The sequence below is a fragment of the Dendropsophus ebraccatus genome, chromosome 11, assembly GCF_027789765.1.
Source record: "Dendropsophus ebraccatus isolate aDenEbr1 chromosome 11, aDenEbr1.pat, whole genome shotgun sequence".
In the NCBI taxonomy this organism is placed as follows: domain Eukaryota; kingdom Metazoa; phylum Chordata; class Amphibia; order Anura; family Hylidae; genus Dendropsophus; species Dendropsophus ebraccatus.
Window position 1 is genome coordinate 67,660,263 of NC_091464.1, and position 25,858 is coordinate 67,686,120.

Here is a 25,858-nt window from a genome sequence, read left to right on the forward strand (position 1 = left end):
TGAGCGAGGAGTGTGGGTTCTGTTGGTGTGACGAGGTATGGAGCCCACAGGGGGGTTATTGGGTGTCCTGGAGGGGGGAGGAAAGTGTCTAGGTGGGTCGCCATTGGAGGGCCTGGAATGTGATGCAGGTCTGCGTCGAGCAATTTTGGTGGATTTGAGCCAGAATTTTACATTGTTAGATGTATAATCTGTACGGTCCCTAGAGAGTTTAGATAATTTTTTATGGGATATTTCTTTTTCAAAGGTTTTGATTCTATTGTGGATATAGGTGTTATATTTGGAATACTCAGGTAGATGTGTATACTTGGAGAGATTTGTGATACAGTGGTCAATTTTATCAGCAACTGTGCATAGTAGATTGTTCCTTTTGTTTATAAGAATGTTCATCAAAATAGTGGAACATTTGGCTAGAGCCAAGTCCCATTCATTGCATAGTGACGTGTCATCGGGGAAAGTAGGAGACACCCTTAGTCTTAGACCCCTAGGTATGATATTTTCAGAAATATATGCATTCAAAAAAGTACTGTCCAATTGGTGTAAAATTTCTGCTTTACTTAGCTTTTCGAGTTCATAGAAGGAGTCCTTCATTATCCTGAGTTGGTGTTCTAGGTCCGATGCTGAGATGGCGTTGGTCGATGGCGAATTTTGAAGTGTTGGGGAGTCTTTTTTGGAAATCAAATTCTGGAATAGTCGATTTCTTTGTCCCAAACGTTCTTCTTTTAGATCCATATTTGAAGTAGCACGTGTCGCCAGAGAGCCGGTGGGTTAAGTGGGAAACCCAGCTGGATGCTCCAATGATCCAGAAATATATGGAATAAAAGAAAAGGAAAAAAGGCCCGGCGCCTCGTGTAATACTGACAAATATATAGGATGATTGAGAGATAGAAGGTTGCTCACCTTGTTGCCCCTTGGGCTTTGTGCGTATCACCCCTCACTGTCCGTGGGGGTACTGGGGGTCCTGTGAAAGGTCCGAGGTATGTGGTGGATAGGATAATGGCTGCTGAAGCTGATGATACCCAAAAACGGGTTACTCCCAAATGGAGGGGCCCGTGAGGACAAGTATAGGTAAGAGATAAAAATAAAAACGCAGGGGTATATATTACCAGCGCTGCCAAAATTATCCAAAGATAGCCGGATGTAGTAAGACAATAGGTTTATTCTTAAAAGCACAACTATGACGCGTTTCGGAGACTATTAGGTCTCCTTTCTCAAAAAATAAAGTGCATAACAGTAAAGGTACAGGAATCGTTTTAAATGCACGAAAAAGGGCGCCAATCCCGCCCCTAATCAGCATATTTTTTTTTTATTTTTTTTTTTCTCCCCATCTTTATGGACACAACAATGCAAACAATAGAATAAATATAAATAGCATAAGCTTTATAGGTATAGTAGTACATATGAATTGGAATAATGTAAATATATATATATTTCTCAAAGAGTCCATGAACATGACAGATGATCGCCGCGGTAGTGGTACGGGATAGCCGGCAGGACGCAATGCAGTTCGCTGAAATGTTAGGTCATGTGTTACTCGTTGGCCAATGACGGGCCGGGGGTATGTAAGGTGGCATCCAATCAGAATAGCCGAATAACGGAAAGGGTAACACTGGAGAGCGTCGCCCGTAGAGAGAGCGTCGCCCGTCCTGCCGGCTATCCCGTCCTGCCGGCTATCCCGTACCACTACCGCGGCGATCATCTGTCATGTTCATGGACTCTTTGAGAAATATATATATATTTACATTATTCCAATTCATATGTACTACTATACCTATAAAGCTTATGCTATTTATATTTATTCTATTGTTTGCATTGTTGTGTCCATAAAGATGGGGAGAAAAAAAAAATAAAAAAAAAATATGCTGATTAGGGGCGGGATTGGCGCCCTTTTTCGTGCATTTAAAACGATTCCTGTACCTTTACTGTTATGCAATTTATTTTTTGAGAAAGGAGACCTAATAGTCTCCGAAACGCGTCATAGTTGTGCTTTTAAGAATAAACCTATTGTCTTACTACATCCGGCTATCTTTGGATAATTTTGGCAGCGCTGGTAATATATACCCCTGCGTTTTTATTTTTATCTCTTACCTATACTTGTCCTCACGGGCCCCTCCATTTGGGAGTAACCCGTTTTTGGGTATCATCAGCTTCAGCAGCCATTATCCTATCCACCACATACCTCGGACCTTTCACAGGACCCCCAGTACCCCCACGGACAGTGAGGGGTGATACGCACAAAGCCCAAGGGGCAACAAGGTGAGCAACCTTCTATCTCTCAATCATCCTATATATTTGTCAGTATTACACGAGGCGCCGGGCCTTTTTTCCTTTTCTTTTATTCCATTTTTGGTAAATGAAATGATCTATAAATATGTTATAAATCACACAGAGGCAAGTTACATGAACTGACAATAGCAATTTAATGCAACCACCAGGGTACTTTGTTGGATTTTTTTCACTGATGTCTGAGCTCAGTGATTGCTGTGTTTTAAAGGTTTCAACATCTGCTTAGAAACTGGCCCACTTATAGTACCTCCCCTACAACACCTCCTTTTTATGAGGCAGACCCAACTTTCTTTTAGATGAGGTGATGTACATCCATATCTTCAGAATTGTGTCGTTTTTCTTTTTCTTTGAACAAACTTAAAAGTGCAGGTAACACCAACAGTTTCGTTTTTTTCCCCCGCCAATAAAGGGCATATTTTAGGCACAACAAGTATTTTTATTGGCTTCTTATGTGGGTATAAATAACATATCATAAATGTTTGTTAATTGAAAAAATAAAATAAAATCCACATTTTTTTTTTTTTACTTTTATGTCATTCAATGTGTATATGAATGATACATTAACTTTATTATGGGGGTCAGCAAAATTATGGCCATGCCAAATTTATATATTTTTCCAATATGTAACAGTGTAGTAGGCTCTCAAGAAATGGGTGAAATAATATTATAAATGTAGCTGTAATGATTTCAACAAATATTTAATACTGCAATTCATAAACGGCAATAATCTAGAAGCATAGAAAAATAAAAATACAATGAAATAAAGATACACGTATATATCTGATAAAACGTCCACATGGACAATAAAAATATCCAATAAATGGTGGAAATGTATATATATAAATATACTAAAAAGAGAGCCAAGTGGTGAGCACCGCGCCGGGCCCAGCGCGGTCACCCCACTTTAATAATGGCAGTCCCGAGTCACGGTTTTTAACCTAGGCTCGTATTGTTGTTGAGCCGGTGTACTTGTACTTTAGATAAATAATACTCCTTTTAGAATGAGATCATGCAAGGCAGAATTAAAAGACAAGTAAATGGTGGTGGAATATCCACCTCTCACCCTGCTGGTGATATCATCTGCAGTCAAATGCGGTATTGTGATGGTAATCCGTGAACCAGTCTCTGCAGTCAGCTTGGGAGCCGTGTGATCGTGGTCTAGTGCAACTATGCGTTGACTTGAGTTGTTTGTGGCGTCCGCGTGGATGGAAGCGCGCGCTCCTTCCGGCTGATGTTGTGTAGGGTGCCAGGAAAATGTGGCTCCGGTTCGGGATCTGCGTTTGTAAACTTAGGTATAGTTTCTAGAAGGCTCTGTTATCCTGAATTCCCAGGACGCGTTTCAGGAGATCTACTTGCTCCTTTCCTCAGCAAAAGGAATCTGGAGAGTTATCCAGATTCCTTTTGCTGAGGAAAGGAGCGAGTAGATCTCCTGAAACGCGTCCTGGGAATTCAGGATAACAGAGCCTTCTAGAAACTATACCTAAGTTTACAAACGCAGATCCCGAACCGGAGCCACATTTTCCTGGCACCCTACACAACATCAGCCGGAAGGAGCGCGCGCTTCCATCCACGCGGACGCCACAAACAACTCAAGTCAACGCATAGTTGCACTAGACCACGATCACACGGCTCCCAAGCTGACTGCAGAGACTGGTTCACGGATTACCATCACAATACCGCATTTGACTGCAGATGATATCACCAGCAGGGTGAGAGGTGGATATTCCACCACCATTTACTTGTCTTTTAATTCTGCCTTGCATGATCTCATTCTAAAAGGAGTATTATTTATCTAAAGTACAAGTACACCGGCTCAACAACAATACGAGCCTAGGTTAAAAACCGTGACTCGGGACTGCCATTATTAAAGTGGGGTGACCGCGCTGGGCCCGGCGCGGTGCTCACCACTTGGCTCTCTTTTTAGTATATTTATATATATACATTTCCACCATTTATTGGATATTTTTATTGTCCATGTGGACGTTTTATCAGATATATACGTGTATCTTTATTTCATTGTATTTTTATTTTTCTATGCTTCTAGATTATTGCCGTTTATGAATTGCAGTATTAAATATTTGTTGAAATCATTACAGCTACATTTATAATATTATTTCACCCATTTCTTGAGAGCCTACTACACTGTTACATATTTGATTTCTATTTTTATCCCGTTAGCGCCGGGACAGTAGTGCACTCGATAAGGGTGGTTTCCATTTCTATGGAACAGGTGTAGCAGACCTCCTTCTTTTTCTTTTATATATTTTTCCCATTTTCTTTTTTTTTAAGTTTTTGTTTTCTCATATTCCATTCCATTATTCTATAATTTAATTGTGGGTTAAATTATCAATTTTGATTTACTTGTCTTTGATACAACATGCTGTGACCTGTAGTGTTTCAGTTATAGCTATATGGCTATATCCTTTTTTTTGTAGAGACTAATCTTCATTTCTGTAACACTGCAAGATGCCGATGACAAGTTTAGTTCTGCAGTTGTAGCAGGAACCTACCTGGGGATCATACAGACCGTAGACTGCTGAACATATCCATGCCTTGCATATAGAAAAGCTGCAGAATTAGGATAGATGCGTTTGGAGCTGAAAAGATAAACCCATATAAAAATGTACTGCCCCGGAAAAGCAGGATGCTTAAATGTAATGAAGCTGAAGTCTTGGGGGATTGTGTTTCTTTCATTGCCATGTCTTCCCTAATGAACTCATTTAGATTAGAAAATGGATTTAATATTTTATTGAAATTAACCTAAGCCAGAAAAGAGGATTACAATGTCTATCCATAAATACGGCCATATTATGGAGTATGGTAACGTCTTACATGAATATTAAGCAAAGGGAGAACATTGTTACTGTGCCAAGGAGAGCAAACTCATTACACTTTCATTTAGCGATTCCAGGTTTGGTGTAATTAAATTCCAGCATGGCGGAGGTAACACAACAGTTTTTGAACTTTCAAAGTTAAACAGGAAAATATTTGCTAATTATTTTTCTTACCTTTGTTATCAGAGGATACAAGAAAGCAAACTTGTTTACTATTTAAATGGAGCAAAATGTTTGCCGTTAAAGGTGAAGTCCAGCGGATTATAAAGTCTGGCAGCAGACAGGGGGGAAATCGATAACAAGTAATAAATTACCTCTGTCCGTCCACATGGTGAGCGGCAGGACTGGCCCCAGGACCCCCGCTAGCCTCTGGGATCTCCGGGAGGGGGGGTACATGTCAGTACCCGGCTGAGGGACTCAACCAGCCAGTGACTGGGGTGGGATGCCCCTCCAGTCACTGATTGGCTGAGCAGCTAGTCTACCAGTCGGGACAGGCCTTTTCCCCTAAGTTGTGGTGATGTCTGGCCTCCGGTGGGGGACCCAAGGCCAGTCCCACCACTCACTGCGGGCATGGGGAGAGGTGAATTAGTAATTGTAATCAGTTTCCCACCTGCCTCTGCTGGCTGCCAGATTTTATAATCCGCCGGACTTCTCCTTTAAGTTGGCCATGCACCATCAATAACTAATGGTCGAATGATTGTTTGGCCATCAGTTATCTCTCCCATCCTCTCCGTACACAGGAATGTGAAGCTCTCTGGTTGTGGATTATCAAAAAAATTTGTTGCAGATTTTCTACATTGCCTTCCATAAAATAAATACCATAAACCAAAAGAAAAAGACTTAGAGAGAACCGTATTTTTTGCCACTTTACATCCCAAAAAACATGGAATAAAATGCAAAGTGTGACGCCTACCCTAAAATACTACCAATAATAAGTACAACTCCTTATGCAAAAACAAGCCCCCACATAGCTCTGTAGACAAGAAAAACCTATATATATATTTTCCTGACTTTATTCCATAACTCTGGGTCTTGTTTTTTTTTTTTTTTTGTTCTGGGTTTTTCTGTTACTAGAGACAGAAATTCCCTGACAACAAAAATGCGAAAAACAGACTGCAAAGAAGGTAAACACCTAGTGGCCAATACTTTAGAACATATTTAAAGGGGGACTATCAGCAGGTTAGATGAATGTAACCTGCTGATAGCCCCTTATAGAAGGTATGTGTGTTACCTTCCTCCTCAGCGCTGGTAGGCGGAATAATCTTTACTCCGGTGTTAGGAGCACTGCAGCGTCATTAATTATCATTAAAATGAGCAGGCCAGTGATGCTGCGGTGCTCCTAATGGTGCATCGGAGCAAAGATTACACCTACTAACAGCGAGGGACTTCCTCAGTTTCCCAGGCACTATAAGGTGCTATATTGCTAGATTTGTCTAACCTGCTGATAGTTACCCTTTAAGGAGTCATTTTTGGAAAATGAAATGATTTAAAAATCACTATGGTTATAAATGGAGTGACCATTTAGGTAAGTGTACGCAAAAAATATTTTCCATTCTCATGAAAAGCAGCACAAAAACCTAAGACTTCATTTTATACTATTGTTGCATATGTTTCTAATCATTTATTATTTCAAGAGCGCTCATTCAAGGTTTGCTGTTTAAATGGTTTCTGCCCTATAGTGAAAGATTAGCGCGCTATTGTACGAGTCTTGTAGCATACAGTAATTTTTATTTGATTGTGAGATGTGAAAAGCAAGGACATTAGTAATCTCTCATTAGCTGCAGCTTTTGTTGACAAATGTGAATTTTGCCAACAAATTCTCAAGGTACAAAGCGATAACAAATCTCCTTGTGCTTCGTGGCTCACATTATTAGAAACATTACGCAAACAGTTTTAATTCAACATAATGTCACCGACTCGATATTACCCTCTTGTTGGCAAATGATGTGATTAAGAAACAGAATCTAGTTTGATCCATCGTACCTGTTCTACATATCCCCTATTTTAGAAGTTTTATTTAGTTTTGCATTATTGATGTTTTGTTTTTTAATTTTAATTTTTTTTTAACTTTATTTTGAGATTTGGAAACTGAGCAATAATTTACTTTTTTAAAGGGCAATGATCAGCCCTCCATTAGATTTTTTTTTTTTTGACAGTTAATGGAATTTCATTTTCCTTCATTGACCAATAGTTTTCCCAAAAATATCTACCAAAAAAAAAACAAAACCAAAAATTTTGTCTATTTCGATGTCTACGTATTCTGTCAAAATCCAGTGCAAAGCTGAGGTAACAATGTGACAGTGCACGGAAAGGAAGGGGGTTCGGAGTCATGTAGAACTAACACGTAGCTAAATAAATATTGGGGGTGTTTGTTAGCAAACTGCTAAGAATACGGCATAGACTAAGGCTTTGTATATTTGCATATCTGCTGCGGAAGCAAATATCAAAACAAGTGATGGACTATGAGAAGCGGTGGGCGTTATAGAAGAAAACGCTTATTACCCCTATGCGTTGCCGTGGGTTGGCCGAGCTCCAACGCTTTATGACTAAATCTTCGTTGCCTAAACACACATGCAAACGTTGTATTGTTCTATCTACAGAACACTCAGGCTTTCTACTGTAACACTGTCTCACAAATACAACATGTCATAACTAGAGTAAAACCAGCCCCCTGGCGCCGACTGCAAATCTCCAGATGTCGGGCATATAGTGGTGGTGTATTTGTGATTGTCTGGTTGCCCAGTACATGTGGTAGCGTAGAGATCTCCCTACAGCGATTATAGATATATATATATTTATGTAACGCCCTCCCAAAAAATTTTTAACTAAAAAAAACAAACAATGAAATAACAGACACAAAAGGTGTTTTGTGCTTTTACAGAAACCGGTGGCTATTATACAACTAATTATAATACCAATAGTTTTCCCACATGAAAAACTAATATAGCAGCCTTGAAATTCTTTGCAAGTTTAGAACCACGTAACAAAAAAACAAAAAACACAAAAAAAATGCAGTTGTCCTATGACAGTAAAAAAAAAAAAAAAAGTGAAAATTGTTCTAAAAGCCGTTTGTAGACACAATTCTAAGCTTTTGGAAGACACCATTTTTTTAAACTTAATTTTATGAACAGGATTCTGGGAGGAAAAAAAAAAACTAAATAAAAAAAATTAGACTGAAATAAAATAGTAAAAATGAATGTCTAGTGTGCCAAGGATGTGAAGGAAACTGGATGAAAACGATGATGGTTAAAGCAGAGGAACCTGTGACGGCAGATACATGGCGGCCCCAGAAGGGACGCGAGTGTCTGCGCGCGGCAGTGGTGGTGACTTATGGGAAACTGAAGAGGTTACAGAAAAAGCAGCTTTTTACAAAAACACTAAAGAATATTTAAAGTGACCGTTGCACTTTCGTGTTTCATTTTGTTCTTGTAGACAAACTTGGTGCCGACGGCCGGTTGTTCAAGCACCGATGTAAGACTTGAGCAGTTTGCATACAACGTTTTACTCCAGACATGGACAAGACAGCCACTTTACCAGTGGGGGGGTACGTAGCTGTCAGCTGGGGTCCCTTGGGCTCTGTATGTTGGCACAGAGACGGGGTGTGCTCCTATGGCAGTGTGCTGAGGTGTGGTCAGCAACGTACCTGCTGACATGGCCATGGTGGTCCCAGCAACCATACCCATTGTGACTCCATTGCTTCGTGGTGCAGCTATGGGAGCCGGGTAGATTGCTGAAGGAATGCTGTTTGGTTGGACCACAGTGGTGTGGTGGATGACGTGGGGCTGTGCCGCATACACAGGCTGAGTGTAGTATGCACCCTGGGCATATAAGTTCTGCTGTGGGTAGGCACTTCTGATGGGGTACATCGCTGTTTGGTAAGGGTTTGGTGATGGAGAGTACGGTGGTGGGGCACTGTTACTCTGGGCAGGTGGGACTTTGTATGGGGTGCCAGCGGTGTACCTGAATGCGGCAGAGGAGGCTTGGTAAGTCCTGTTCTCAGTCCCGGAATCGACCGGAAAATGGAAGGTGCCCTCAGTGGTGCAGGATGAGGAGGGGGTCTGTGGCCACGCTTGTTTCATCAGGAGTGTAGCTGGGGCATAGCCTGGGCTGCTGGTGGCGTACATGTTGGGATTATAGGAAGGAGCGGCTGTGGGGTATCCAGCGGGGTAACCTGCGTAGGTCATGTTTTTTGCATTTCCATAGGGAGCCCCGGGCAGACAGGGCTGTAAACCGGATTCATGGTGGAAGACTGAGATCTCTCTTCTACACAGATGAATAATCCCGGATCCTGCTCAGATCTGAAGGCAGCGGATTCACACAGAACCAACAATAAAATGAGAGGATAATAAAAGTGGATCAAATCGCTGTCATCTTAGTAAGTAGTTCAAGAATTAGTCCAAGAGTACAATTCCGCCGTGCGGCCCCGTTCAGATCCTCCGCCGATCCCAGTAGTGATGGTGTCGGCTCCGTCCTCTGCTGTGTGTGAGGGATGAAGGAGGAGACGCCGGAGAGAAGGAGGACCAGCCCTCCATTAGATTATTCTTAATAACTTATCCACTTAAAGAACAAGCCAATTTTCATTTTTGCACTTTTGTTTTTCCCTCCTTTTTTTTTTAGCGCTTTTTTTGCTTTTTTTTATTCTTTCGGTGATGTTGGTGTAAAGGCTATAGGTAGTCACAGAAATGCACAAAGCACTTCAATTACTCTATACTGTATGTATTATTGTGTGTAGCCAGGAGATGGTGACAGAGTACTATGTAATCTAATACTTTTCTATGTTATCATGCCACATACTAGTGTGTAACTATTGTGGCCTGGGTTTTTCACCAGTACCCTGTGTAATCCCCTGGTTGTTGTTTCTTTGTATAGTTACCAGTGATGTGTGATTTTACATAAAAAAAAAAAAAATTACATTTGTGCAATAAACATAAGTTGCTTCTCCATTTGATTGTGGTGTTGATCAATTTGTAGGATATATATATATATATATATATATATATATATATATATATATACACATATACATGATTGTTGGGGGATAGAGCCATACCCCAGGAGGACTGTGCATTCAGTGGTGTGTTTTCCGCGGACCCAGCCCTCTTTTTGTTTTATATATATATATATATATATATATATATATATATATATATGCAAAAAAAGGGGTCCGTGGAGCCTCAGTTACGAGTCTCAAAACACGGGAATAGCCAGATATCCCTTTCTCCAGAGAAGGAAGCCCATTGCCAAGGGGTGCCTCCTAGTGGGGAGAGCACCAAACCACCCTGATACGTAGTCCCTCAGGTCCTCACTCTGTTGCGAGCTTTGGGACCTAAATAGGGAAACACCAGGGTGGCCCCTGTATAGAGTTTTTGGATCTAACACCCTAAATGGTGATACATTCTGAGGGCTATTTTTTGGGTGTGCAAACAGTATAACAATATGCAATCAGGGCACCCTACGCTACTCAATGATAATAATATCTAATTTATTGTGTGTGTATGTGGGGGGGTTGGCTACAAGTCCTCTTTAGACCTATTATATAAGGGTGCGCTTCACCCTTACATTTTACAAAGAGCTACAGGGACTTCAAGGTTGACGTTTCCCTAAAATATCCTTAAAAATTGACATCTAGAATATCTGTCCATACATGTTGCACACGTACACTAAATATTAGAGATAAGGGAACCTCAAGGACCTGAGTGTGCGGTATTTGATTACCCGTGGCTGAAGAGGTTGGGTGCAGCCCTAGGGAGTCCGGTAAAACATTGATATAGCCTTTGGCTTTTTCAGCCACTGGTAGTCAGATGCCACATGCTCGGGTTTGCTCATCTTTACTAAATATTCTTATTGTACCTTAAAAGAATGCAATGGCACAACTTTTATTTTTGGCAGGATTTTATGTAAACTATCACACAAACTGTCAACAAAAACGTTACAAGTGGTAACTTGCGGAAGAATTTGATTCCTCACTCACCAATGTGGAGAAAGACCAAATGGGTATAGTCTTCAAGGAGATGTAATTTAAATGGTCCTCCATACAGTTCAGCATGGAGATCCAGCTGACCCTAGAGATTGCATCGGTGAGGAAATGTCCAATGCCCAACAAGTTCTGTACACAAGCCCTATTCTAAGTAACATTGCCTATTTTCAATGGGGCTGTCCATGCCAGGCAATTCTTCAAAGTGAGGACCATCCTCTAGTTGCATTTTTTTTTTGTCAAATATGAATAATTTGCTAATCAAAACATTGTAATTTTGTGTTATATTGTAATTCTACAGGGCATTACATTTGTCTTACTAAAAATATAATAAAGAAATGAAAACACATAATGCAAATGTATATATGCTACTGAGCAATCGAGACACTTGTTGGCAAACATCTAATTTGCTTTAGAACTTTTTTCACTGTTTTGCATAAATATGAGATAAATCAAACATTTGTTAATTCTGTCATTTACCTAAATGCCAGTCCGGCGTACACTGCAATTATCTAAATCAACAAACAAACATGAGCTGACGGCTCACCGTGGCAGACGAATATTCCAAGAAAACTTTGTAGATAACCCCATGACTGGTAAGAAACAGAGAAATCACTATGTACAATTACACATTAACGCATTCAACTCTATGTATAGTTTTGCTTTACAGAGGTTGATTGGTATTTGAGAGATGTTTAGTCGTTCTTTGCATTGAGGACCTCTTGCAGCAATTTGAGAGAACTCTGAAAACACAGTAGAAGCCACCTAATCATCATTTACATATTTACCATAAATGCCTATAGTAAAAGTAATTACATATTTTCTACCTCATCATCATTCAAGAGGCTAATCCTATCTTTATATTCCCAAGGGAAAAAAAATGTCTGTCTGCATACCTCAATGTTGCTTTAGCTACATGAGTAGCTGTCGTGCTAAAAAGGGATCAGGACGATATTTTGAAAATAGCCAGAATCCTGTAAATCCATATGCCTAGACTGAGTTACCTCTGGGAGAAACCTGGAGTAAATATATAGTCCAAGACAAGACCAATGTGATGTCCTCTGCAACTCTATTACAATAGCCTTGAGTCTGTCTCACACTCATTTGCTCACTTTCAATTGTTTTCCCTCCACCTCACAGTCTACGCCATAGCCTTCCACCTCTGTAAACATGACCCATAAGTGAATGAATCTATCGTGATCCCTTAGAACCCATCACATCTTCATAGAAACTTTGACAGTATAAACAAAACTCTAACAATTTAAATATTATTACTACTGCACCAACATTTTTCAAAAGTTGCTTGTTTATATTTTTTTAGCCATGCGTCTACATGCAGACGCACCGCAAACAACATACCTCTCACAGGTGACCCCATAACCCTATAATACATTTATGTGCTAAGCCTTCTTATAGTTTGTGGCTAGCAGTGGGGTCATTAATCACAAACATCCAGACGAGGTGAGCTAGGTTGACCTATGGCTGACCTATAAATCATGTTTACATCTACGAATGCAAACCGTATAACTATTAATATTCTGCATCAATATGCCATTTGCCTCAGGATAGTAAAAGCAAATGATATAGGGGTGGGCATCTACGACATTAAGTCTATTGTATTAACTATCATTATGTACTATGGATCATTTAGCATTGTAAGGCTAGCTGCCAATAATAAAGCGTCAATATGGTTTATTTATAAACTTCATGACATCTGTAAATCTAAATAAACAATTTTCCCAATATATATCCACCCTGGCATTGGGCTCAGGTACTGTAATTGATTTCCTCCCGGAGTCTTAGCAAGCATAAAAGGCAAACAGTAAATTTTTCATTTGTTCATCTCTGTGGAGCAACTGTTTAGAGTAGATATGTTTGATTAATGGATTTAATTTGTCCTTTTATCCTTTAGACAGTTTTAGTAATATATTGGTTATCACAGGATGGGAAGTAGCCATTTGGTGGGACTACTTATTGTAGTGTATTTCATCAGTGTCAAACATGTATTCCAACTTTCACTTTGCATCTTTAACCTTTGTGGTCTAAGAGGATCTTTAATCAATCAGTGTTAAAATTCCCTTAAAAAGAAAATGAAAACTCCCAGTCAGCATTTACAGAACCACAATGTTACTGCACAATTAGTTGTAACTTTTTTTTTTCCTTATATGAAAAGGATGAGGAAAAAAAAAAAAGGGGCAAATACTGGGATGACCAAATTCCCTTTTATTGTGAAAATAGGTTTTTATTAATTTCTACCTACTGATTTTTTTTTTAATTAAAGAAAAACAACTTAAAATGTTAAACTTAAAATGTAAGCGTAGAATAGTTATTATATGAATAGTACAGGTATAATAAACAAAGTGATGTCATAGCACAACAATAAACACAGTGAGGTCATAGTACAGGGATAATAAACAGTGATGTCACAGTACAGGGATAATAAACACAGTGAGGTCATAGTACAGGGATAATAAAGTGATGTCATAGCACAACAATAATAAACACAGTGAGGTCATAGTACAGGGATAATAAACACAGTGATGTCACAGTACAGGGATAATAAACACAGTGAGGTCATAGTACAAGGATAATAAACAGAGATGTCATAGCACAACAATAATAAACACAGTGAGGTCATAGTACAGGGATAATAAATGGTAAAGTCATAGTACAGGAATAATGCACACAGTGATGTCAGAGAACAAAAGTAATATGAACTGTGATGTCACAGTGCAATGATCATAAATAAATTGATATAGTACAGAGATAATCAACACAGTAATGTCTCTGGGAAAGGATAAGACATATGATAATGTCACACTACAACGATAAATAACATAGTTAAAAACACAATAATAATAATAATAATACACAGAATAATAAATGTTAATTCAAAGCAAAGGAATATTATATGCTAAGAGGTAACAACACAAAAAGGATTAATCTTGATGTCACAAAACAATAATAATAAGCAGTGATGTCACAGCATAGGGAAAATAATCCATCATATCTCTTATAGGTGATAATGTATAAGGAATGTCATTGTACATAAATAAACTGCCTGATGGTGTAAAAGGCTTTAGCGGTCTTCTGCTCCCTAGACAACACATTTAAAGGGGAACTATCAACAGGTCAGACAAATCTAACCTGCTGATAGCCCCCTATTACGCACAGGGAACGGGGAGGAAGGTATGTCTCTTACCTTCCTCCTCTGTGCCATTTTTGTGCTGATAAAAGTAATCCCCGGTCCGGAGCACCATTAGGAGCACTGCCCCATCCCCAGAGTGAGAGCGACTTGCGCCTTCTAATGAATGGAGTGGGTGGGCTGGCTTGCACTCTGTGGGCAGGGCAGTGCTCCTAACAGTGCTCTGGGCCGATGATTACTCTGCTAACAGCACAGGAACGGTTTCAAGGAGGAGGATAAGACACATACCTTCCTCCGTAGCACACCGTGCGCAATATGCAGCTATCAGCAGGTTAGATTTGTCTAACCTGCTTATAGTTCCTCAATAAATTAATTTACAAGGTACTGTAAAACTCAGAAGTACCCCTGTCTTTAATAAGTTATCACAGTATAGCCTGTGTCCAGAGCAGGGTCAGCAGGTGAAAGAGAAGAGGAATGGCTTAAAAATCTTTACCGAGCCTTATTTGTAACTCTGTGGACCGTACCATATGACAGTACTATTTTGGAAATATATTTATATTCTGTCATTCCCATTTATTCTTATTTTTGTAGGCTTGCGAATACAAAGCTCCAGCTGTGTTTTGTGACAACCTTCCTGTAAAGCAAATGAGGTTTGAAGATCACAGTTTCTTGCAATCTATGTATATATTGCAATGTGCTCTGCATTGTTCTATAGCTTGGTGTAAGCAAGGACAGGCTTTGGACTTTTTTTTTTTGCTTTTCCTCTCAGAATTTAAATTTAGATTGCATCAGCCTGAAATGTATACCTAAATTACCTGTATACCTAAACTAGGTCCACAGGGACATGAATTTTAGGCTTTAAGCATGGCATATAGAGACCTGTATAAACAATACAAAATTATACCAATGTCCACTAGAAATGGATTGACATCCCACTAGTGATGAGCAAGCATGCTCGTCCGAGCTTGGTACTCGATCGAGTATTAGGGTACTCGATGGTACTCGTTACTCGGACGAGCATCTTGCGATACCCAAGAAAATCTCAGGTAGCTACTACAAGGCACAGCGACTGGCACTACGGGTGAACGGGTAAGTAGTAAATGCGGTCCTGGAGGTAATTTGGATGGCAAGAAAGATTGTCAACTAGGGGTGCACCTCACTCTTAGAAACCAAGTACATATGCAAATAGTTTACAAGCAAAGATATGAGGAGGGCACTCACCGTTTTGGTTCACGTAAACTTTATTTTCTTTCTATCAGAACAGATAAAAGTCCAATATTCGTAAATGGTTACATCGGACAGCTTCCCACACCAACACCCTCTAGCTGATTGCTACAGCTGTTTCGTGCTTCCGCACTTCTACAGGCACCGCCCCCGCTAGCCAGACAATCAACTACAAATACTTGCAGCTAAACATGTGACCGGAGTAAAGCAGTATCAGATTAAAATAAAAACATAAAATTGCAAACATAGTTACTCATCCAATGTATTGCAGGAACATACTCAAGTTGATTCTATCATTGAGGCCACCTTCTCCTTGTGCATTTGTGGAAATTATCTATTTTGCTTCTCTTTGCAGGAGAATTTTTTCATTATCACAACCACATTTAATGTGAACACGCTCTAACCCTATAAACTTCATTTCTTTTGCATTGTTATTATGAACATCTCTAAAGTGCTGTAATAATCTAGGGGCGCCTTTACCCGTTCGTAGCGAACGCACATAATCGAGAAAATCTCATCATCCGTTTCCTGTACGTTTGGGCGCTATTTCTCAGCCAATAAACATGCAGGAGACTCTTTGGTACATCCAGCGATCACAGGGGACCCATACATGTCTAAAGCAGCGATTGGTTGGCGAGATCAGATGACCCTGCCATATAAAATGCGCAGCCGGCAGTACTCGCTTTAGATGCATGCTGTGAGACATTAGGGAGAGTGCTGCTGCTTCTCAGGGAGACCGTCAGTGTAGGATTTAGCGTTCCAGTAGGCAGGGAATACTAGCAATACAAAAATACAAACAAACAGGGGACATTAGGTGTTGCATACAGACCCCTAAGAAGTGCTTAGTGTACTCTTTTTTTTATTTTGGGGCTGTTGGTCCTGCTGTACTACATTGGATTGCTGGGATTTGTAGTACACCTGCATAGAACTTCACTGGTTATTGGACGGGGGTATCACAGCGTGTATCTAGGTCCAGCCATTACCAGATAGTACCGTACAGCCCCCCCTAAACTAGTGGGTACTACACTGTATTGCTGGGATTTGTAGTACACCTTTTTATAACTTCACTGCTCATTGTAAGGGGGTATCCCAGCGTGTATCTAGGTCCAACCACTACCAGATTGTACCGTACAGCTCCCAAAAACTTGTGGGAGCACAAGTATTTTTCCTGATTTCTGTATTTCATATGCAAGGCCTATCTAATTTCAATCACATCACAACTGCTTTCACAGAGTAAAGGGTGTGTCAGAGAGTGTGTCTAGGTCCAGCCACAACCACATTGTACCGTACAGCCCCCCTAAACTTGTGGGAGCACAAGTATTTTTCCTGATTTCTGTATTTCATACGCAAGGCCTATCTAATTTCTGTGGGCCAAAGAGCGGGGGAGAGGATGGGGTGGAGCAGGCAGCTTGTCAAGGGGCAGGGGAACACTCTCCAAGGCCTTTGACAGTTCGTTGGCACCCCAGCAAGACTGTGGGGGAGATTTATCAAAGGGTATAAAATTTAGACTGGTGCAAACAGGCCACAGCAACCAATCACAGCTCAGCTTCTAGCTCTGGTCAAAGGAAAGAGGAGCTGTGATTGGTTGATGTGACCAGTTTGCACCAGTCTAAATTTTACACCCTTTGATAAATCTCCCCCTATGTCAACCGTCCCCAGTCTAGACAGTGTAGGGGGGAAGCCTTCAGGAAGATGGTGAGGGAGTACCTTGCTGACCATACCAATGTCCTTACCGATTACTCTGCTTCCTACAACTACTGGGTTTCAAAGCTGGATATGTGGCCCGAACTGGCGCTTTATGCTTTGGAGGTGCTGGCTGCCCTGCCGCTAGCGTGTTGTCAGAGCAGGTCTTCAGTGCAGCTGGTGCCATCATCACTGATAAGCGCAACTGACATCAAATGACAGCGCTGACATTTATAAAAACGAACAAAGCCTGGATTTCACCTGAATTCAACTGTCCACCCGGGGAAAGCAGCTCAACATGAAGATTCTTGGTATCTCCTCTCCTCCTCCTCTTCCTTCAATTCTCAGCCAACAGCCAGGTCTTCTTCCACCATGCTGGGTCTGGCCTAATTATTGGGAGGCTCAATTGCTTCCTCACTCACTTTTAATGGTTCTCTGTGTCCTCACTGCTATGCTCTGACGTTACACTACATCTGCGGAGGAGCTGGACTGGTTGCTGGGGGCCCGCAGATCGCGCCCCCGCCAACCAGCCAGCTGTTTTATTTTATTTTTTTTTGGTCTAGGCGTGGCCGGGGCCTCACCACCCCCGGTCGAGAGGCATCAGGTGTACCCTTGATTGTGACTGACAGCTGACCTAGCCAGTTAGCTGTCAGCACCCGGGTTTATGTCCACTAAATATCCCAGCACCTGGACTCACTCCAATTTTTGGGAGGCTCACTAGCTTCCTTACTCACTTTTAATGGTTCTATGTGTGCTCAATGCCATGCTGTGTCTGGCCTAAATTTTGGGAGGCTCACTTACTTCCTTACTCACTTTTAATTGTTCTCTGTGTTCTCACTGCCATGCTCTGACATCACACTGTCTGCGGAGGAGCGGGACTGGTTGCCAGGGGCCCGCTGATCGCGCCCCCGCCAACCAGCCAGCTGTTTGATTTTTTTTTTTCGTCTAGCCGTGGCTGGGGCCTCACCATCCCCGGTCGAGAGGCATCAGGTGTACCCTTGATGGTGACTGACAGCTGGCCTAGCCAGTTAGCTGTCAGCACCCGGGTTCATGTGTAATTAGCAGTGAGCTTGGTTGCGTGTGACAAGGGGCGGAACCTGGTGGCGGCTCTGCAACTCGGCAGAGTCACACATGTACCATGCCTGGCCCACGTCTTCAACCTAGTGTCGCTGCGCTTCCTTAAAACTTACCCCAAGGTGCACTGCATCTGTGCGCATTTCCGCAAGTCAACCAGTTAAACTCACCCCAAATGCTACAGTCAAATTTATAGTCAAATTCAATTCCTTCCTTGTCTTCTCCATTTCGAACCATAGTATCTGTGGATGTCATCTTATCTTACAGGTGTCCTCTGCCATTTTTTCACCAGTACCTTCATCCTTTTTCCGATGTTGTAGCCGTTTTTAAGGCAGAATTGACCAGAGCAGTAATGGACATCCATGTTGACTACTGCTGGGCCTTTACTGGCATCCATGTTGACTACTGCTGGGCCTTTACTGCCATCCATGTTGACTACTGCTGACTACTGCTGTGCCTGCCCTTGCCCCCATGTTGGCTACTGCTGGGCCTTAACTGGCATCCATGTTGACTACTGCTGGGCCTTAACTGGCATCCATGTTGACTACTGCTGAGCCTTTACTGGCATCCATGTTGACTACTGCTGTGCCTGCCCTTGCCTCCATGTTGGCTACTGCTGGGCCTTAACTGGCATCCATGTTGACAGATGGTGTGCCTGCCCTTGCCTCCATGTTGGCTACTGCTGGGCCTTAACTGACATCCATGTTGGCTACTGCTGGGCCTTAACTGGCATCCATGTTGGCTACTGCTGGGCCTTCACTGGCATCCATGTTGACTACTGGTGTGCCTGCCCTTGTCTCCATGTTGGCTACTGCTGGGCCTTAACTGGCATCCAAGTTGGCTACTGCTGGGCCTTAACTGGCATCCATGTTGGCTACTGCTGGGCCTTCACTGGCATCCATGTTGGCTACTGCTACTCCCGGGAGTTCTCTGTGTGCTCAATGCCATGCTGTGTCTGGCCTAATTTTTGGAAGGCTCACTGGCTAGCGCTTTTACCTTGTTCACTTTGTCCTTACCTCCATGCTGTGTCAGGCTAAATTTTTGGGTGGTTCATGATAAGCTACCTCTGTTTTAATGGTTCCCTGTGTTTTCAATGCCATGCTGTATCAGGCTGAGTTTTTGGGTGGTCCCTATGCCTACCTCTGTTTAACCAGGCTGTTGCACAGAATTAGGCATAATGGTGCCATTAGGCAGCCTCAGCGGCATGCATACATGCTGCTCCTGCTTTTTCCTTTCCATTTCCGTTGCATTTCCATCAACTTCTGAGGTTGAGAGGTTTTCACACGACCTTCCCTCTACCGAACTTGAGTCTCCTGCAAAAATACTCGAGTCCCCTATAGACTTCAATGGGGTTCGTTACTCGAAACGAGCACTTGAGTATCGGGAAATATTCATCTCGAGTAACGAGCACCAGAGCATTTTAGTACTCACTCATCACTACATCCCACCCTTTAGGATCTGTATACCACATTACACTGTGGAAGAACTCTAAAAGATAAAAACTTATAATGTTAAAAGGCTGTGACAAATATAGGTATGATATACATAGATAATGGAATCAAGGTTGTATGGACAGCAATGCAACTGTCTCCTAATGTATCATTCTGTACCAAGCAATGAGTGGGGAACTGCTTTGCTATCAAACCAGCTTGTGTTTGGACCACAGAAGCAGACTCTAAGGGCTGTATTACACAGGGTGATTATCGTTCATAAAATCATTAGATCGTTCGGATTAAAACGATAATCATTTCATGTGTTAGCAGGCAAGGATTAAATGACCAACAAGAAATCAGTGATCGTTTGATAGAAGTTCGACCTGTTTTCATTGTTGATCGTCCACAAATCGTTTGAACACCGTTTTGTGTACTAACACGTTGCTCGGTCATTCCCTGGCCAGGAAAGGACAAGCGCAAGAACTACCGTAAGTAACGATCAACATACTTTGTAATAGGGTGAAAGATTTAAGATAATTCCTCATAGTGGTTGTTTCAGATTGTTTATCGTTAATCGCCGAGAAATCGTCCACTGTAATACCACCCTAAGTGCCTTCTAGGTTTTCACTCTTTATCCTGCTACAGATGAAGAAACTGGACTTTTACTGCTTGAGGGTACCAGGCCACTTCACAAGCATGGTACTGGTATAATTTAATGACTGGCCCAGTGAAACAGATAGTACCAATGACACCAGACACCAGGGTTCAGACAGGTAAATGTGGTCAGCAAACTGGGTCTTACACTGGAAGGTCAGCACAGAACTGGGAATAGGATAAAGGCATAGTCAACATAGGCAGATGGTCAATCTATGCTGCACAGGTTTAGGTCAGCAATACGGGTTGGCAGAAGAGTCAGAACAGTACCAAAAAGGTCAAGATAGGGTCCAAGTTAATACACCTTCATAATGACCAAGCATTGTTAGTTCTTTATGTCCAGAGTATGTTGAATGGAAAATACCTATAGTGTACTTGTCTAAACACTTTTGACGTGTCAGGGACATGTTGAAAGTTTTGATCGGTCCAGGTCTGAGTGTTCAAACCTGTACCAATCATGAGAATGTGTGGAAAGAGGAAAGAGCTGCAGCGTGATCCACTACCCACTTTGTGTCAGTAAAGAGAGTCGGGCTGCGTAGACTTGCATTAGAAGCCTTACTCATCACATGACACAGAGCTTAATTTTTTTTTTTTTTTATGATGACATGTACACTTTAAATACCAATTTTTGAGATGGGATGAGGGTGAGGAAGAATAATGGATGTGCAAAAAGTGTAAGCATCTGCACGCTATTTCTTTAGTACAGCAGCATTGCAGTAGCTGGCGGAGTGGGACAGCAGAAAATGGAAAGAAAGCAGTGTGCTGCTGGAAGACACCAGAGGGCCAGGCTTGGCAGTAAGTAAGGAGAGGACCAGAGACCAGTGCAGGCATAAGAGGTACATTAAGGCCCTATTCCACGGAAACGATTATTTGCCGTACTCGGCAGATATCGGCTGTTACTGACGATAATCATCCCGTGGAATAGAAGGCAACGATCAGACCTCGTTCATGTCGGCTGATCATTGCAGTCGTTTGTTTTTCAACATGTTGAAAAACAAACGACTGATACAGCAATATGCTGCCGTCGCTCCGTGGAATAGGAGCGGTGGCGGCAGACACTTCTGTATGCTATAGGCTGCCCGGAAGATCTAGCGATCACCCGGGCAGCCCCCATGCAGCTCCCCCCAGCCCTTTCTTGACTCACCCGCTCGCTGCTTCCGCGTGGAATAATGGTGGCAGTGAGCGGGGAACGAGGAGCAAACGAGCGCTGAGAGCGCTCGTTTGCTCCTCAAGTCGGCCCGTGGAATAGGGCCTTTAGTCCTAGGAGAGCGCCCTTTGTCCAGCCCCTGAATGGAATAAAGGCTGTGGTTATGGGTTAGCTACAAGATAAAATGTCCTAAATGAGCAAGCCTTTCTAATGAGCAAGGTGGGCAATAGTAGGCAACGGTAGTCAATATATAGTAGTCAGTGGTCCAATTTCTTAAAAATGTTAACGTGTAATTTATTCCAATGTGTATCGCCACATTTTCAGATTTAATTTGAAAAAAAAAAAGTAACAAACTTTTGATTTCTTAATATTAAATAAAAAATGTTTCCTCAGTGATAATAATAATTTGTTCGATATATATTTGCTTTCCATACGTGTGATCTTGAATTATGTTATTTACACTAAGAAATACCTCTGAATTTTTTGACTAACATTGTCAATAGATTCCGATTTTGTTGGGTTAGTCATATCAAAGGGACCCTACTTAATATGCGAAATGCAGAACTAAAACTAATCTTGTATCTCGGCATGACGTCTTCTGTTGCTGAAAATTCAAAGTATCTTAGTTTTTTCTTAATTAAGTTAATCTGTGTGGCTGTTTCCCCAAACATATGGTGCCACAGCTAATATTTTAAAAGTATGCGAATGCCAATACATATGGTATATAGTTATAGAGTAGACAAAATTTTCTGTCACCATGCATATTAAAATATAGTAAAAATAATGGAATTTTAAAAGCTGTTAAAAAAATGTAATTAAAAGGGGTGAAGATATTGGTGACCACTCTTAACGGAAAGTCGTGAATCTTTGACTGCAAGGAGATTTCAACTTGAGCCGGCTGTCAATCTTTCTGAAAGAGGCGGGGTGGCATAAAGACAAGGCGGTGATTGCAGAGGAGAGTAGGCGGGGTCAGCCAAAAATAAAGATCCTTTTCCCCAAAAAACTCCAGATCACACAGTAAAGAGGAAGGTACCTGTGGGATGCCGCTCAGTAAATAACTGGAAACTGGCAGCAAAGATATAAACATCCTAATAAATAAATGCTATACGTGCACTTAAGTAATGAAAATATGCAGAAGTGCATAACATACTTATAACAGCATATTTCTTTCTTTGAATTATAGAGTGATGTTAAGAAGTCAATGTTAGGACTAAGTATTATTTTATGCTTTTCCAAGTTTCTCTGCTTTATAGTCTGTGTACTTCTTGCAGGTCCACAGAGTCTCTACAGGAATCCAGTACAGATGCTCTCTTGATGCTTTATCTCTTGCTCTGTTCACTTAATACGTCTACTTCAGACTTCTAGCTCTAGAATACACAGAGCTAATTAGTGACAAAACAGCAAGACATTGTCTTGGAGGACTGCGAAGAGTGACAAGCCACTGAGGCTGAAGTAGACAGACTAGCGAAATGGACCACTACTTAATTGTACGTTATTAGAATATTTATCATATGACTAAACTATTACACTTCTACAGAAATGTTACATAAAAAAGTTACATAAAATGAATTAATATATTGTGAATATATCTATACTGAATAGTCAAAGTTAGGAGTATGGGGTGAAAAGGAAAAAAGTATACTGTATATGCTGTGATGTGAAGGTATGTAAAAAGAAAAAAAAAGTAATTTGAGTGTTCTGATGTCATGGTGTTGAATTTACGTCACTGGTAATTTAATTTACGTCATAAGATTTTGACTTAAAGCGACTCCGTACCCACAATCAGACCCCCCAAACCACTTGTACCTTCAGATAGCTGCTTTTAATCCAAGATCTGTCCAGGGGTCCGTTTGGCAGGGGATACAGTTATTGTCATAAAAATAACTTTTAATCCTAAAGCGCTGTGTATAATGGCCGGGGCTTATATTTGTACAGTGATGCCTTGGATTACGAGCATAATTCGTTCCGGGACTGTGTTTGTAATCCAAATCTACTCTTAAACCAAAGCAAATTTTCCCATAAGAAATCATTGAAATGCAGATAATTGGTTCCACACCCCAAAAATAATGATTTTTTTAAAATTTTGAATAACATGCAAAACAAATGAAACAAACATTTAGAAACAGCTGAATAGGTTATAAGTTACTGTACAGTGTAACAATCAGCATGTGGAGTATAATGTATAGTAAGTGTATAAACCTGAAAAACAGCAGCAGTTTGTAGATACAGAATGGAGCTGCAGATCCCCATATTGCAGTAGCGTAGTACATCAGGCTAGAATTACCTCCACAGTGGATCTGCTATAATTTGGAAGGTGAGGGAGACTTCCTGGGTTAGAGTATATTGCTGTAGACCCCACTATGCAGACCATGCCCCTCCCCCACTAGCCCTCCCACACAGTACAGGGAGCTCTTAAACCAAAGCAATGCTCTTAAACCAAGTCACAATTTCGAAAAATTGTGAACTCTTAAACCAAAACACTCTTAAACCAAGTTACTCTTAAACCAAGGTACCATTGTATATGCATTAGGCTGGCACACCCTCTCCGTCCTTCCTCCCCACCCTCCTCATTATTAGGAATGATCCAGGAACATTTACTGCTGTTTGAGCTTTGCACAGGTGTATTAACGATCCAGCCCATGTGCCGGGCTGCCACAGGTGGGGAATAGGAAGCAATCTGCCTGGAGTATTCCTAATAATGAGGAGGGTGGGGAGGAAGGACAGAGAGGTGGTGCCAGCCTAATGCATATACAAATGTAAGCCCGGTCATTAGACATAGCGCTGCAAGATTAAAAGTTGTTTTTATGACAATAACTGCATCCCCTGCCGAACGGACCCCAGGACAGATCTTGGATTAAAAGCAGCTATCTGAAGGTACAAGTGGTTTGGGGGGGTCAGATTGTGGGTACGGAGTCGCTTTAACTTAGGCCCCATATGCACATTTACATGTCCGGCTTCTTCCTGTCCCATCCTGCACTGAGAGTGCACAAGTGACATCACTTGTATGCTGAAGCCCTGAAGAGGAGAGAGCAGCAGTGTTTAAGGGGTTAATAGCGGGCGGCTGCACGATTTCGGCAGCCCATCATTGACAGTGAGGACTCGGCTACTGCTAATTGATAGGGTAAAGGTCAGAACTTTACCATTCCAAAACACAAATCTTCTTGTCTCCTAGATGGGCTCTGTCATTAAGAATCATTTTGATTCATCGGGGTCTGAGTTTTCAGACCATCACGAGGACGAGAGTCTGTGTGCAGCGCATTCACTCTTGGTCACGTGACCTAGACAGGACTTTTAATGCAAGTCTATGGGGTCTGTCTTCTGATTGATCAGGGTCTGAACACTCAGATTCTGACATGTCAAAGTTTTTTTTTTTTTTTAGTTTTTTTAATGACAGGTACACTTTAAGCAATCTTTAGTTGGTTTATTGTCTTGTTGCATCACCAAACATCTCTTCTTCAGCCTGAGGTCATGGATTGCTGCTCTTTCATTTACCTTGTAAAGTGTTTCGATACATCTTTCAATTCATTGTTTCCTCTATGATCTCAAGGTGTCCAAACCCTAAGGCAGCAAAGTCTTCCCGAACCACAAGGCTCCCATCACCATGCTTTTCAATTGGAAATTATGTTCAAATCTAGGATTATGTATTTCTGCCAAAAAATTTTGCCAATTTGCCAATTCTGCCAATTTTTTTTTTCCTATAGCATATTTTGTAGATAGGTGATCTTGGGCAACCTTGAGATAACATGAAATGTTTTTTCTTGAGAACAAGAAAATCACTGACACATCACCTTTTGAAGAACTTAAAATATAGGTTTGGTCATGGTATTGTTTTGTTTTTTTTTGGCACGATGTCCAATGTAGAAACCATCAAAAACAGTTGGTTTTACAGTATTTCCCTATTATTTTAGTTTTATTTGTTTAGATTTATTCAATAAAATTTAAATCCAAGACAGACAGCCACTTCAATAACTGATACCTCAGCGTCCACTTTCTGTAAACCTAGCAAACATGTTAGTAAAAAGATCATGAAATACAAAGTAAAAGTGTTATTAGTTGTCAAAGTCTAAGAAAGAAAACAAAGAAAGGAAAAAACACACTTGAGCTTCCTCCATGCTCCTTCAAGCCTCTTAAGAGCTCTTGAGCCGAGTTTTGAGGAGCTTTTCTGTACATTCGCCTGAGGAATGTCCCTTATCGGTGACTTAATCAAAGCCTCGCGTCTCGTTCAAAGTTCTTGGAAGTCTTGAGAATGTAATATATATCAAAAATGTTTTTGGCAAAAAAACAAAAACAAAAATATCTTGCGTTTTCCATTTTTAGTGTCACTTTAAATAACTTTGAACATTTTGCAATCCAACCGTGATGCTCAGAAGGAATAATTACTGTCCTTTTAACCACCACATATCAAAG

General features: G+C 41.2%; 1 pseudogene; it reads right to left on the bottom strand.

The window, feature by feature from the left end:
- Positions 1 to 7,791: 7,791 nt before the first annotated feature.
- Positions 7,792 to 9,612, bottom strand: LOC138767663 (protein FAM168A pseudogene; annotated as a pseudogene).
- Positions 9,613 to 25,858: the final 16,246 nt, after the last annotated feature.